The sequence below is a fragment of the Mustela erminea genome, chromosome 4 (genome assembly GCF_009829155.1).
Source record: "Mustela erminea isolate mMusErm1 chromosome 4, mMusErm1.Pri, whole genome shotgun sequence".
Lineage (NCBI taxonomy): Eukaryota > Metazoa > Chordata > Mammalia > Carnivora > Mustelidae > Mustela > Mustela erminea.
Window position 1 is genome coordinate 123839554 of NC_045617.1, and position 14459 is coordinate 123854012.

General features: G+C 49.1%; 1 long non-coding RNA gene across 2 annotated transcripts; it reads right to left on the reverse strand.

Moving 5' to 3' along the window:
• Positions 1–3641: 3641 nt before the first annotated feature.
• Positions 3642–14059, reverse strand: LOC116589041. 2 transcript variants are annotated; one of them, XR_004285143.1, is made up of 3 exons: positions 13625–14059; positions 12292–12523; positions 3642–4704 (listed from the first exon to the last, which is right to left on the reverse strand). It is a non-coding gene; the product is annotated as an uncharacterized LOC116589041 (long non-coding RNA). The 2 variants fall into 2 exon arrangements; XR_004285144.1 differs by lacking the exon at positions 3642–4704 and adding an exon at positions 11328–11337 and having other exon boundaries at positions 12281–12523.
• Positions 14060–14459: the final 400 nt, after the last annotated feature.

Sequence of the window (14459 nt, forward strand, 5' to 3'; positions counted from 1 at the left end):
TTATCAAGATAGGTCACCCGGTGTAGTCTGATGAAACAGGTTTCACTCTGCACTCTCTCCATTCCAGACAGATTGTTCATCTACTTCATCTGTGCTTCCTTCTTTCTGCTGCCTACGGTGCTACCACCTCAATCTCCTCCATGATACACGTGGAATTTGTTCATGTTTCAACTCAAAGCACTCACCCAAGAAAGCCTTTCCAATTCCCAGTTCTTCTGTCTGCTGTGGACCCACAGGGCTGGGCCATGTGCGTATGTCTGTGTCATGGTTCAACCTAGGGGCTTCTGCTCCAGTGTGAAGATCAGAGAGAGAATATGGGTCCGAGTCAACATGGGGCTGGCCAGTGAGCTTTTGGAACGAAATCTCAGAAGGGCCTTTGGGTCACGTTGCCACGTACTGTGACATGGAAGTGAATCACCAAGTCCGGACCACACTCAGGGGAGGGGGGTCACACAAACATGTCTACAGAGGAGTTGGGGAACCAATGGAGCCCCTGAAGGGAGACTGTGAAGATCCCTGAAGGGTCCGGGCCTTGCCCAGAATCAGACTGGTAGGGAGGCTTAGCAGGCTTGAACCCAGCTCTTTGAGTGTCCTCAAAGTTGGGGTCCTGGATGCAACCTAGCCATTCACTGGGGGCTCTGGAAAAGTTTTTCTGGAAGGAAGTGGCTGTCGGCCTGGAAATGTTATCGGGCTGAGGGTGACCATTGATCTCCTAGATAGGAGACATGTCCCCAGGTTCTTGTCTGAGGAGGATCCCTGGGTCATGGCAACCCACTGGATGGACCCCTATCTACATCACACCCTTTGGAAAGGAGGGAATGGCCTGCATCCCGGGACAGGCGGTCTCTAGGGGTAAGGGTACATTCTGACCATCAAGGGCCAAGGCGCCAGTCCCTTCTTTAGGGTTTGCATTGAAAATGCAAAGCCTAAGACCTTGGGAAGCTATTACCCAGCCCTCTGTAAGTGGGGCTGTCCTCTTCTGGGACTCCAGAATGTGAGCACCGATTAACACATGTGTGCACACAGGAGCGAGTGTGCTGGTGAACACAAACACACACACCCCAGGAGGGACTGTGGGGTGGGATCTGATTAGTAGCAGATTCCAAGAAGTTGATAGGAGGGAGGAAATTGGGTGGGAGGTATTTCCTACATGTGACAGCACTCCTCTAACATCATAGCTATTATCCGACCTATGCCTGTGGACATCTGATAGAAAGGACATGCTGGAATCATCCATATTTTGCAGAGAAGAGACCATCCCTGTCAGGCACAATGGCTTATCTAGGGTCCGAACCAGGTAAGAATAGAGACTTGTGTCTGAAACCAGGTGTGTTTGCAAGCTGGGACCCTGGCTGCTCCCAGACCTTCCCTGGGGGCCTGTGGAGAGGGGTGTGTTGGGGTCACTGTGTACAGATAAGATGTGTCCTTGCATGCAGAAGGGGGATGAGGAGATGGCAGACGGGAGCACTGTTCATGTAGGGGTCCAACCAGGAGTGGGCCCCGGTAGGGGACCTAAGGCAGTGATGTCACTGCCTTGACCACAAAGGCCTGCAGAACTTGGAACCCCTGCAACCAGGTACCCACATTCTAGTCCGGTAGCAGGGTTACTGGACTCAGGATATCTGACACAGAAAGATGTTTTCCTGTTGTGTACCTAGTTTCCGGGGCTCTGGGTATCAGAAACCCCAGGAAAATGGCTTGTTCCCATGTTGCAGACATTGGCTGAAACCACCCCACAATGCCTCAGGACATTTCGAGGGAGACGCCATAAGGTACTTACTACTGAGGAGACTAGGCGATGCCCACCCCTCTGAACCGTCCTAGGGAAGCCCCATCCCTTCCTCTGGAGTTTGAGGGGAGGAGGGATATGAGGAGGTTCCCGCCCATGGGCTGGAGGAGGGTGAGCACAGTGGATACCCTGGTGATCCCTTCTTGTTCACACCAATGTCATGGTGGGCCGGGTGCACAGGGGATTCCTGAGGTGTCTCTTAGCTGTGCCAGAGCACATCCAAGGCCCTGAAACTGGGCCACGTTTCTCTCCTGGGGGAGGGGTCTGCCACCTGGGCTGTGGTGTGTCTGGAATGGAGCGCCCTGGGTCTGAAGACCAGCAAAGGCCTCCAGACAGGGCTCTAAGGCCTCCTGCCTGGCTGCCGGGCACTGTCTTTACAGAATGCTCCAGAGGACATGGTGCAGGAGGTGAACGAGTAGATCCCCTGCTCTCCTTTCTCGAAGGACAAGAAGCCGCACACGGCCAACAGAGTCTGGTGCTGGCTCAGGGTGAGTGCAGGTGCTGGGGAGACCCGACCCCTGGGGTGCCGATGCAGCACCAAGGGCCCCACTTTCTAGAAGCCAGCCTGGCCTCCTAGAGTCCTGTACTCCCATGAATCTGCATCCCATCTCTTCCCCAAACTGGCCCTCATGGTCCTGCCCACGCCTTGGACAAAAGCAGAGCCATTGCCCACATACTTATAGGAGTATCATTAAAGAGACTTTACACCAGGTCTCATCCTGTTGATCTAGACTCCTTTTGCCCTGGCCTAGGCATTTTCCTAACTCGTGCTCCCAGGTGTCCCCATTGGCCCAACAGTCCTTCCTCAGCTTCTGCAAGTCTTGCAAATGATCATTGGCAAGAGTGAGTTGGGAGACTTTGATCCAAAGGGACATGGGGCCCATGGTACTCTGTCTCTTGCTCTGCGCTTTGGTATTGATGGAACACATTGTTGGGACCCCCCCCCCCCAAGGAAAAGGAACAGGGGCCTCACTGCACTGCACTGCACGGCAGTCCGGAAAGCCAGTCATTGATCACAGCCATGGAGCCCTTTACTGGGGCAGGACTGGATGTAATCCCCTTCTCTGGCCAAGGCACAGTGCTGCATCCTACAGCCTCCGTGCCTTCTTATCCTAAGCCCTCTCGCCTTAAACATCTCTGTGTTCTCGTCTCAAGAATGGGATATGTTGGGTGCCGGGGTGGCTCAGGGGTTTCAGCCTCTGCCTGCAGCTCAGGTCATGGGTCCTGGGTCTCACAGTCCTGGGATCGAGGCCCACTTCGGGGGGTGGGGGGGTCCTCTGCTCAGCGGGGAGCCTGATTCCCCCTTTATGTCTGGCTGCCTCTCTGCCTACTTGTGACCTCTCTCTCTGTCAAATAAATAAATAACAAGTCTTTCAGAAAAATAAAAAGAAATGGCTATGTTATCAGAAATCACAGGATCCATGCCACTCATGCAGGGACGTGCTATCCATACTCCGCTCACAAAGGGACCTGAGATACTAGCAAGTTCAGACATCATTTCTTTCAATTCTTTGTATGGATACCAAGAACATTTTCTCTTTGCCTTAAAGGCTTCTTAACTGATTGGCTGATTGATGGATTTGAGAGAGAGACAGGGGGAGAGTGGGGAGAAGCAGAGGGAGAGACAGAATCCTCAAGCAGACACTGCCCTACGGACACAGCCCTACGAGGAGCGCAGCCTCAGGACACGGAGACCATGACCTGAAGCAAAACCAAGAGCCTTAGGCTGAACCCAATGAGACACTGAGTCACCCGATTCTTTTTCGGACTCTGGGCTCTCTTCTCCCACCTCTTGCAGAATTCCCTGAGATCTGGGGGCTCATTCTGCCCTCCAAGCCCCAACCCTCTTGGTGGCCACAGCACCGACTCATGTCTCCTCTGATTCACCTCAGGGGAAAAATCGTTCAACCAGGAAGAGGAGGAAGACCTCGGTGCTGCTGGCCAAGCGGGCCGACAAGCTGCAGGCCGCAATAGATCACCTGGTGCCTGCCGTCATCAGACAAGATCTACAGTGTCCACATCTTTCTGGACACATACCGTCACTTTGCCACCACCCAGGAGGTGCTGGACCTCCTCTTTGCAAGGTGAGCACCCTCCCCTGCCCCTAACTGCTCTGTGGGATTTGGCCAATTCCTGGTTGTGAGACTTTGGCAGGTCCCCAAGCTTCCCCAAGCTTCCCTTGCTCCTAACTGGGGCAGAGGTATTATAGGGACTCAGTGGGGTCTTGTAGGGAAAGGACACCTGGGAGCCTGCGCCAGTGGAAAATTCTGCTGGAGGGCCTGTGGGCATGCTCTTTGCTCATTCCTGCGCCCCTCATGATGAAGCCTCTGCCTCATCCCTGACTCTCACTATGATCTTGAGCTGGGCTCCTTTGCCACTGAAAGGGAGATCTGAGACTCCTTCTGGGGCCTGTGTCTGGGTGAATCCAGAGCAAGCATCCCTGGGGGTGAGCAGGGGCCAGGCCCACTCAGATGTCGGTGATGGGCTGGTTGGGCCCTTTTATTCAGCAAGCATTCAGGAAGCCCCAGTAGCTGGAGGCGATTATCTAGGAGCTGAATGGGATCCCTGCACAGAACAGAGAGCACCCCAGGGCTGCAGGCTAGTCGAGGGTCAGGCGGTGAGAGCCAACATCCACAGACATCTCATGCGATGCCTCCTGGCCTCCTCCTGATTCGGATGCATTTATTCCAGCTATGACGAGGTCGGCGGACCCCAGGAGCAGCGCAACATGTGAGTAGGCTTTGGCTACTTTAGGAGGGCCTTCACTCTCCACCAGGGTAGAGAGGGTACTGTGAGTTCGAGGGGCTGCTAGACCTTCACACTCACCTCGTTATTCTTGCTTTATGGTAAATGTCTGAGAGCTTCTACTGGAAACTGGGAAGGTGCCCTGGGGAGCTGGTGTAGGTGTGTGAGCACTGTGGGAGAGCAGAGGGGGATGGAGGACAGCTTCAACCCCTGAGAGGGTCATGCTCCATCCCTGCCCCCTCCCAGCCCTCTCTCTACCCCAATTCTGGGACGCATAAGGCAGGATTTAGGAACCATCGCACAGCAGTCTGTTGCACCTGCACACTGGGTGCTCAGAGGGGGCTCAGGGAGAGTGGTGACCCAGTAGAGCTCAGGGAGCAGACATCCCACACCCTGTGGGAGATGAGTGTCAGTGGAAACAGACCCACTCTCATGGCACCTAGTGAATGGGCAGAGGAGGTAACGGTGGAGGTATGCGGAGGGTCTTGGGAAGGCCTGGCTAGAGACAGAGTCCCTTTGTTCCCTCCTCTGTTGGATCTTCATGGAGCAGAGGCAAGAGTGCAGGGAAGGTAATTAAGAGGCCAGACACCACCCCTCCCTGGGCACATGCAGTTGAATTCAAGTGGCTCGTGGGCAAGGAGACAGACTGAGGAGTGTGTCCAGCTCCCCTAAGAAGTCCAGAAATGCTCACCCCATTGATCAAGGACTTCCCACTCCTAGCGGCTTTTGGCCAGCCTGCCGTGTGGGAGCAGGCCTGTCTCGGGCAGGACTGCCAGGTCGCAGGTGGACAAGGATTCCAACTGGTCTCGGACAGGAGCTGGAAGCCCAGGGGCCCAGGTTCCCACATGGGTTCCCTGGGATTCTGGTTTGGATGGGTACCCTGTCCTCTGACTTCTCTGCCTCCATGTCTGTCCCCAGGGCCGTCTATGCCATCCTTAACACCTGAGTGGAAAAGTATCCAGGGGATTTTGTGCAGCCTCCAGAGTTTCCCAGCTTGCATGGCTGCTGGCCTACCTGCAGGTCAATGTGCCGGGCTCGGACCTGCAGCGCCGTGCCCAGCTTCTGCTTCCAGAAAGGCAACGCAGCTCCCAGAAAGGCCACGGAGCCAGAGGCTGGGGGTGAGGAGGACTGGGGGTGACTGATGTGGGCCTGAGGAGGAGGCAGGGTGGGCCACCCTGAGGAAGCCTCTGTAGATTGTAGTTGGGCCGAGGAGAGTGAGTCGTCTCTCAGATCCCTGTCCCCATGGGCTTCCATTGGGGACACCTTCCAGGGGCTGGGTCTTGAACGCAGGCCACGCTGAGTGGTGGGGAAAGGGAAAGGCAAAAGGGAAGTCAATCAAGCTAATGATGCTTTCTCTTCTTGGAGCTACAGCACCGGCCCCACAGCAAGATCAGGATGTGCCTCAGGAAGTCGTTCCAGCAGCCACTCTGGCACCCGCTGCCCCTCTGGGGCCTGAGCTGGTCCCCACCATCCCTGCTGCGGCAGCTCACCATGGGTCAGGAAGACCAGTGACCCCCCCCCCGACCCATTGGGGCCAGGGCAGATGGTCGTCAGGGCCCTCGTTCACTTCTCTGCGACAGAAGAGCCACCTGGCCTTTTGCCTTTCCTGGATGACCAGCAGGGTCCTGCCCCTGAGCTGCTGCCCCCTGCCTCCGTGGAGCAAGCAGGCTCTGCCCCCGAACTGTCGCCCCCTGCCTCCGTGGAGCAAGCAGGCTCGGTCCCCCGAGCTGCCCCCAGTGCCTCCAGGGAGCAAGCAGGCTCGGTCCCCCGAGCTGCCGCCACCTGCCTCCAGTGGAGCAAGCAGGCTCGGCCCCCAAGCAGCAGCTCGTGCTGGCTGCAGCTCCAGAGCATGGCTCCCCCTCCCCTGTCATTTCCTGCTTTATCATATTTGTGTTCTGTGTTCACCTCTATAATTACTTCACAGATTTTATTTATTAAATAAAATAGAATTTGAGTTTACATAAAATTTTACTCACATCCTTTGCAGTGGGGTATGGAGGTCTCATTAGGTCCATCCAGAGTGTTGCACAACCATGTCATTCTACGACGTTTCCATCACAGAGACACCCGCACTCCTCATCTCTCACTGCTCTGTCCCTCCCCCAGTCCCTGCAACCGCTGCTCTTCTCTCTGTCTCAGCCACTTTACCTCGACTTGGATTTTCCTCTGCCTGGAATCCTACAATATGGCCTTCTGTGTGTGTCTGCAGAACATAAGAGTGATTCCCCGCTTTTCAAACTTTTTTAGAGACCATATAGGTTATTTTCGTTATTCTGAATCTTCTGCCAAAACAAACAACGAAACAGCACAACACAAAACAAATAACTGTTTTGTCTGGTACACTGCCAGCCAACTGCAGAGAAAGACTCTCCCTTTTGAGAAAGAGCAGAGCTGCTACCCTGTGTGTTTTGCGACATGCTGGAAAGAGCCTGCCGGTACCCACAGAGCAGTGGCCCTCCTAATACCTGGTTGTGTATACCGGTCTGCACACAACACACGACCCCCAGGAGTCCACAGAATAGTGACCTTGGACTGATAGACACTCTTTCAATACAGGCAGACCCCCCAAATAGATTTCATTATCCCATGTACTGTTCATCTGAAATATCATTGTTCTTCGTGATTCATCTGAAAATGCTCTGAACACAAGTGGTAAAGAGCTGACTGCAGAGCTGGCCCGGAACACGAGGTAACAAGAACTAAAGGAGGGCCAGCACGGCCTGGCCACCAGCAGTGGTGTGCACACGCTCAGCTCCTGCATCGCTGAGGAGACCACTTCTCCCCCACTGGTGTGGGACGGGGCCTTTCTGACATGCTGGGTTTCAAGTGACAGGTCAGTGTATCAGGCTGAGTACTCCAGAGGATAAATGAGTTCCCTCTGCTGGCTGACCCCTCACCATTAGGTAGAACGGCCATGGTTTCATAGCAACCATTCCAATCTATGCCTACAGGGCCCTGAGATACGAATTCTGTTACTGTTTCAGGCCTTTTTGGTCTTTTTCACTACCATAAGGACAAGTCAGTTAGTTAGATGGTAGACAGATGAATTCCATTCATCCTGACTTTTTCTGCTATTCCTTATGTGAAAGTACTTTATATATATATATATATATATATATATATATATATATATATATAATCACATAGCACTATACAAATGCTAGTTATTACAAATTACATCCAAATGAAACTAGATGTCTCAGAAACTGGCATTCTTCTTGTTTATGTTTATTTAAAAAAATCAGTCATTTTCCTACTTGGCTCAGAATCAGAATGTTTCATCATAGTTCAGGTTTAGGATTCCTCTAAAGTGATCTAGAAACAAAGACAGTAATACCACATTCTTCCAACTTCAATACCGAAGTATATACAACACTCATCAGGAGCTGAAACACTTTCATGACCAATGACCAACTACAGAATGTCCTGGTGGGTTACATATCGGAGGCAGGCCCCTGGCCAGGGCGCCCTCCGCCATTAAAAGATGGCGCCTGGCTAGTTGCCAGGTTAGGATTGCCTCGTGAGACTAAGCGGAACGCCCAAAGAGGAAGTAAACAGCATTGGTTGCTTCGTAGTTGTTCGTTTAGGTGCACAGCCTGATTCGCTCCCTCCTGTACCCTGCTCGCTGATTGGTCATGTAAGCGTATATAAGTGTGTAGACTTGCGAAAATAAAGAGAGAGCAGAGAGCTAAGATGCATCCGAACCAGGGCGTCTTGTCGTCCTTGCGGGGCGAGGGCGATAAATGGCGCCGGCACCCGGGAACTAAATAAAGGAATCTTGCAAGGTAATCGCAGGAAAGCGGGGAGTAAAGGTCCGCAGGTAAGCGGGGACATTAGCCACGTTCAAAAGTGGGAATTCCGCGGTAAAGCGGGGAGTAAAGGCCACGTTCAAAAGTGGAAATTCCGCGGTAAAGCGGGGAGTAAAAATAGAAAAACCTTGCAAGGGATAAGTCTGCAGGTAAGCGGGGTAAAACCACGACAAAGGTGGTGGGAAACTTGCACAAGACCGCAACAAGAAGCGGGGCGGCCATAGAGCCGGGATTTTCTTATCGAAACCGCAGGTAAGCGGGGAAGGGACCATGATCAAAGTGGTGGGAATCTTGTACAAGTCCGCAGTAAGAAGCGGGGCGGCCTTAGAGCCGGGATTTAGCGAGTCCGCAATAAGAAGCAGGGTGGCCTTAGAGCCGGGATTAACTTGTACAAGACCGCAACAAGAAGCGGGGCGGCCTTAGAGCCGGGATTAACTTGTACCAATCCGCAATAAGAACCGGGGTGGCCTTAGAGCCGGGATTTAGCGAGTCCGCAATAAGAAGCGGGGCGGCCTTAGAGCTGGGATTAATTTGTACAAGTCCGCAATAAGAAGCGGGGCGGCCTTAAAGCCGGAATTTAGCGGCGAGTCTTTAACGTCTGCGTCTGTTGTCTGTGTGTTCATAATGGGATCTGAAGTATCTAAAGTGCGGTTGGAAGGGTCTTTAGAAGACCTGCTGAAAGCCAGTGGAACTCCACTAAAAGCAAAAACTGCTCGGGCCATGGTTCCTAGATGAAGGCTTGCTAAACATACCTCAGTGGGACCATTTAGGGGAGGATTTGAAGAAACAGGATGCTTTAAATCTTTGCCTCAAATTTAACATAACAAAAGCACAGGCATATAGTAGTCTCCTGCAAAAATTGCGTGACCTTACCACCTGCACCATCCTTGAGGGTTAATCCTAAGGGTTTGTTACCTAATCATATATGGCATATGGATGTCACACATGTTTCAGAATTTGGAAAGTTAAGATATGTTCATGTCTCTGTAGATACCTGCTCTGGAATAATTTTCGCCTCAGTACATGGGGTGGGGGAAATCCAGAGATGTTATCGTCCATTGCCTACAGGCTTTTGCGGCATGGGGAAAGCCACGCCAATTAAAGACAGATAATGGTCCAGCCTATAGCCCACAACCCTTTAAAGCCCTCCTACAACAACCTGACATTGACTCGATACATGGAATACCCTATAACCCACAAGGACAGGATGTTGTGGAGCGCGCGCATCTTACAATAAAAAATGCGCTTTATAAACAAAAAGGGGGAATAGGGGACACCTTCAGGTCCCCTAAAGATAAGCTCAACACCATTCTCTTTATTTTGAATTTTTTAACGTTGGACAAAACGAGTAAATCAGCTGCAGACAGACATGCAAGTGATGCTGCTGCTTCCCCTAAGCCTTTAGTACTTTGGAAGGACATCCTCACAGGAAAGTGAAATGGACCAGATCCAGTGTTAGTATGGAGTAGGGGGTCTGTATGTGTTTTTCCACAGGAAAAGGAGGCTCCAATTTGGATCCCAGAGCGGCTGGTGCATGCAGCCTTGCCTCCAAACACCAGTCATGATGCTGAAGATGCTGATGATAACTCGGGGGATGCTAAACCTCCTGCGGCAGACTCAAGCCAGAGAGCTGTGAGCAGTGGTTAAAGCATGGCTATATCCTTTACCAGTGACTAACTCTTCTCTCATATTCCCTCCTCTCCCTTTGATGCATGGCAGGTCTGTAACTTGCTAGGAGCATGTACTGATATCTCAGCAGTGTCCATGTTAAATGGTGGAAAATCCCTCAACTGTTCTTATAAACAAAATGACTCTAGTACCTTTGAGACAACAGTTAATGTGTCTTGTCCCAAGTAATATTAACTTATCAGCCCACTCCCATATGCGTCTGGCCACTGTTCCTTTTCCTCGTAACAAATGCTAGCGAGCTGTATGATACGTTGAATTGCACTAAGAATTGCTATCTTTCCCAGTGCTGGAATGTCACGGCCTTCAAGCTGGCTGTGATTATGCGTATCCCTACCCATGTTCCTATCCCAGTTTCCATTCCAGAGGACAAGTTACCGGTGGTGCTATCCAGAAAGAAGAGAGATTTTGGTATCACAGCCGCCGTTGTGACAGCATTGGCTATATCTACAGCAGCTGCCATGGCAGCAGCAGTCTCGCTTGCTGCAACTATACCCACTGCGGAAGCTGTGAACACCCTTGCAGAAGGAATGGTGGCTGCCCTTCAAACATAGACTCAGATCAATGCACATCTGCAAGCAGGAATCCTGATAGTCAACCAGAGAGTGGATTTGGTTCAAGAACAAGTGGACAAATGGGGGGCTCTATGGGGACTGGGATGTATAGCACCCTTCCCGGCAATTTGTGTAACTCCCATAGCCTATACTAATATGAGTGACTTACAGAATGTCTCCCGACAGCTCTCCCAATACTTGCGGGGGAATTAGTCTGCAGAATTCCAAAACTATACTCAGCACCTGCTACTAGGCATAACAAGGATAAATAACACCAGAGTTGAGCTTGCAACCCTCCCAGAGATAATCAAAACATTGCAAGATGTGTTAACCTTTATGAAACAATGGGCGAGCGTAATGATAATCCTCGTAGTGGGCTTGATTCTGCTAGTAAGGAAACTGCAAATTTGGAGGCGACAGCAACCTAGGCAACAGCAAGCCATGGTGCAGGCCTTGTTAGCCATCGAGGCTGGAACATCCCCCCAAGTGTGGCTAAGTATGCTGGATCGGTAGTCAACGATGGGTAAGATTGGTGGGGGAAATAAACCAACCTAAGACAGGACGCAGATCATTGATAATATGCCGTCTGATGACGGGTAAGGATATACCCCGCCACTGACAACCTAAGACAGGCACGATCCCTGCCATAAAAGAAAAAAGGGGGAGATGTCGGAGGCAGGCCCCTGGCCAGGGCGGCCTCCGCCATTAAAAGATAGCGCCTGGCTAGTTGCCAGGTTAGGATTGCCTCGTGAGACTAAGCGGAACGCCCAAAGAGGAAGTAAACAGCATTGGTTGCTAGCGTAGTTGTTCGTTTAGGTGCACAGCCTGATTCGCTCCATCCTGTACCCTGCTCACTGATTGGTCATGTAAGCGTATATAAGTGTGTAGACTTGCGGAAATAAAGAGAGAAAAGAGAGAAGATGCATCTGAACCAGGGCGTCTTGTCGTCCTTGCGGGGCGAGGGCGATAGTTACAGTCCCGAAGGTGGTGAGAAGACCTACTCTCGGACACCAGTGGTTTGGCTGAAAGAGTCTCTCATGTCCAGTAAAAACTGAGTTTTGACATCCTGCCTTTTTAGAGAGAGTTAACAAGATTAAGAAAGGGGTTTTAGAAAAGCTTCTCAAAAGGCCCCACACTTTGACCTGTTTTTTTCTGGTGAAAAATGCACATGAAGTCTCAGCATGTACACGTGGTGGTAAATGACAGCTTTTCTAAAGCAAGAGCATGAACATCCAAATCTCATGGCTGGTCCACTTGAGAACCTTGTTAATAGTAATGGACAGAATGGCTTTATTCATTTTTATAAACAGATACACCAAGTCTTTTTAGCTTAGTTCTTACTATTAAATTTACCTTTAATAAGGTAAATGGTTTATTTTTTAAGAATGTTTTAATTTTTTAAAAATTAAAAAAAAAATCTTTTTTACAAACTCATGGCCCAGAGATCAAGACCTGAGCTGAGATCAGAGTTGGATGCTTAACCGACTGAGCCACCTAGATGCCCCTTAAATTTATCTTTTAAAATATAATAACCTAAGGGAAAAAAAATACCCTTTTCTTCTATAACTTGATATGCCATTGCCACTTTCATCTCTGACCAGGACAGGACCTTCCCCCTCACAACCTGGACGAATGAATTTACTGTGTTCCATACTGAGAAATGTTGTCACTACGATTATTCCATGAACTGCTGAAACGCTGTCAGTACCTTGGAAGCCCAAGCCACATGACCTATGACGGGGACCAGCTGGAGTCATACTCATTCTCGCTGAAGGGGCCTGGCTGCTCTTCGGTAGCCTGGGCTGCCTCCTCGACAATCTGGACCTCAAGTGCTTTCAGGACAACAGCAGGGGACACGGCGCTGGCTTTTAGCATAGCCATGGCCTCACTGTGACTTCAATTGGTCAAATCAATGCCATTGATATTCAGCAATATATCACCTGTCCAAAGGAATAAACAAGAAAAATAAGATGAGCTACCAAGTCATTATCTTCCCTATACATTCTGTTATTTGTAATTTTTTCACATCTCTGTCATTCTTACGATATCGAGGGGAAAATCCAATTCATGGAAAACATTCCATAACAACTCAAAACTTTAAGATAATTTCATCATATATAGGAAAAAATGTGGCTTGAGGCACTGTGATTCGACTGGAAGTCCAAGTCATTAGACCTCGTTTTGCTAATGTGTAGGACCTGGCATGTTCATTTCTCTTCTTTGGGCTTCAGTGATTTCTATAGTTCTTTCCTGTTCAAAAATTATTTGATCTTTTGCTCTTAGAAATGAATTTTTAACATATCCTGTTTTAGAGTTACACAGTTTTATAGATAAAGATAGTCCTACAGAGTTTGCTCAGCATGAATGTATCAAAATACTTAAAGAGAAGAGATCCTTGGGTCTACACAAAGAAATGAAACTTGTGATTTGAGCATCTTTTCCTTAAGGAAGAAAAAAATGTGCTTGTTGCCTTGCCAAGTAATATAATAATAATAATAAAAAAAAGGGCAACGAGGATTATATAAAAGGTTAGGAAGGAAAAGATGAGTGTTCTATTTTTTAGAGGGTCTTTTCCAACATAAAATAATCCAATGATCTAAAAAAACATTAGAAAATAACGGAAAGGGCTCCTGGTTGGCTCAGTGGGTTAAAGCCTCTCTGCCTGTAGCTCAGGTCATGATCCCAGGGTCCTAGGATCGAGCCCGCATCAGGCTCTGCTCAGCCGGAAGCCTGCTTCCCCCCCCCACCCCCGCCTGGCTCTCTGCCTACTTGTAATCTCTGTCTGTCAAATAAATAAATAAAATCTTAAAAAAAAAAACCAGAAACATCATCAAACTGCAGCAATTTTCCTTCCCATTAGGCATTTTTCTAACCTTAGAGAGAGGTTTTACACTTATATATGGAAGGGACATTTTAAAAGATTTTTAAAAAATCATATTTAATAGAAAATTTGGGGAATATTTGTTATTTTGTTCAAACATGAGTTGCATGCAGGGAGAAGATGGGAACAGTTTCACTGTTCCCAGCCCTCCCTATCTTACCTCTTTTGATGCGGCCATCACGTGCCAGACAGCCATGAGCTGGCACACTGCTTACAAAGATGGGCAGTTCACCACTCTTGCTTCCTCTGCCCCCCCGCCACTGTCATTCCCAGGGACTCATGTGGTTCCTTCTTTACAGTAATGTGTTTTTCTTGGCATGTAACACACTGGGTAAGATCCTAACACATGAGAAGAAAATTTATTGGAAAATAAATAATACATAGCTGAAGTAAAGTAAGGAAACTGAAGGAAAAAATACCATGGCAATGATAAAGTCACTGTTAAAATCAGTTACTGTAGAAATAATACACAGTTCTTCATGGTACAAACATGACACCGAACACTGGGGATCACAATGTCAGACTTTTGACTGCTGTATTTTCATATGACTATGTATGGAACAGAAAAAACTCAGGACTGTTGACATATGGAAGTCAAAATAAGGCCAATTCTACAAAAGTAAATAATGCATTTGAGTTTTAAGATTCTGAAGACACGCTAATTAATTTTATTTCTCTCTCTCTCTCCTCTATTCTTTGAAAGAAATGGTGACAGAATAGTACAAAAGTAAAGTGTAGATTTTGTTAACTGCCAGAAAAAAGCTATAGATCTTCTGTTTCTTACTCATGAGAATGCTCGGTCATGAAACGGGTGCAAACTGATCTTCAAAACCTTCACGGAAAGCTATAAGGATATGAAATAACTGAATTTTTGAAAAAGTTAAGGAAGAGGAAAAATTTCCAACAAACTGTGTTCTCAGGAAAAAGCAATTTTTACCGATATTTTTTGTTTCTATTTATGGGGACACTGCTAGAAGAAAAGGAAAATTTAAAAC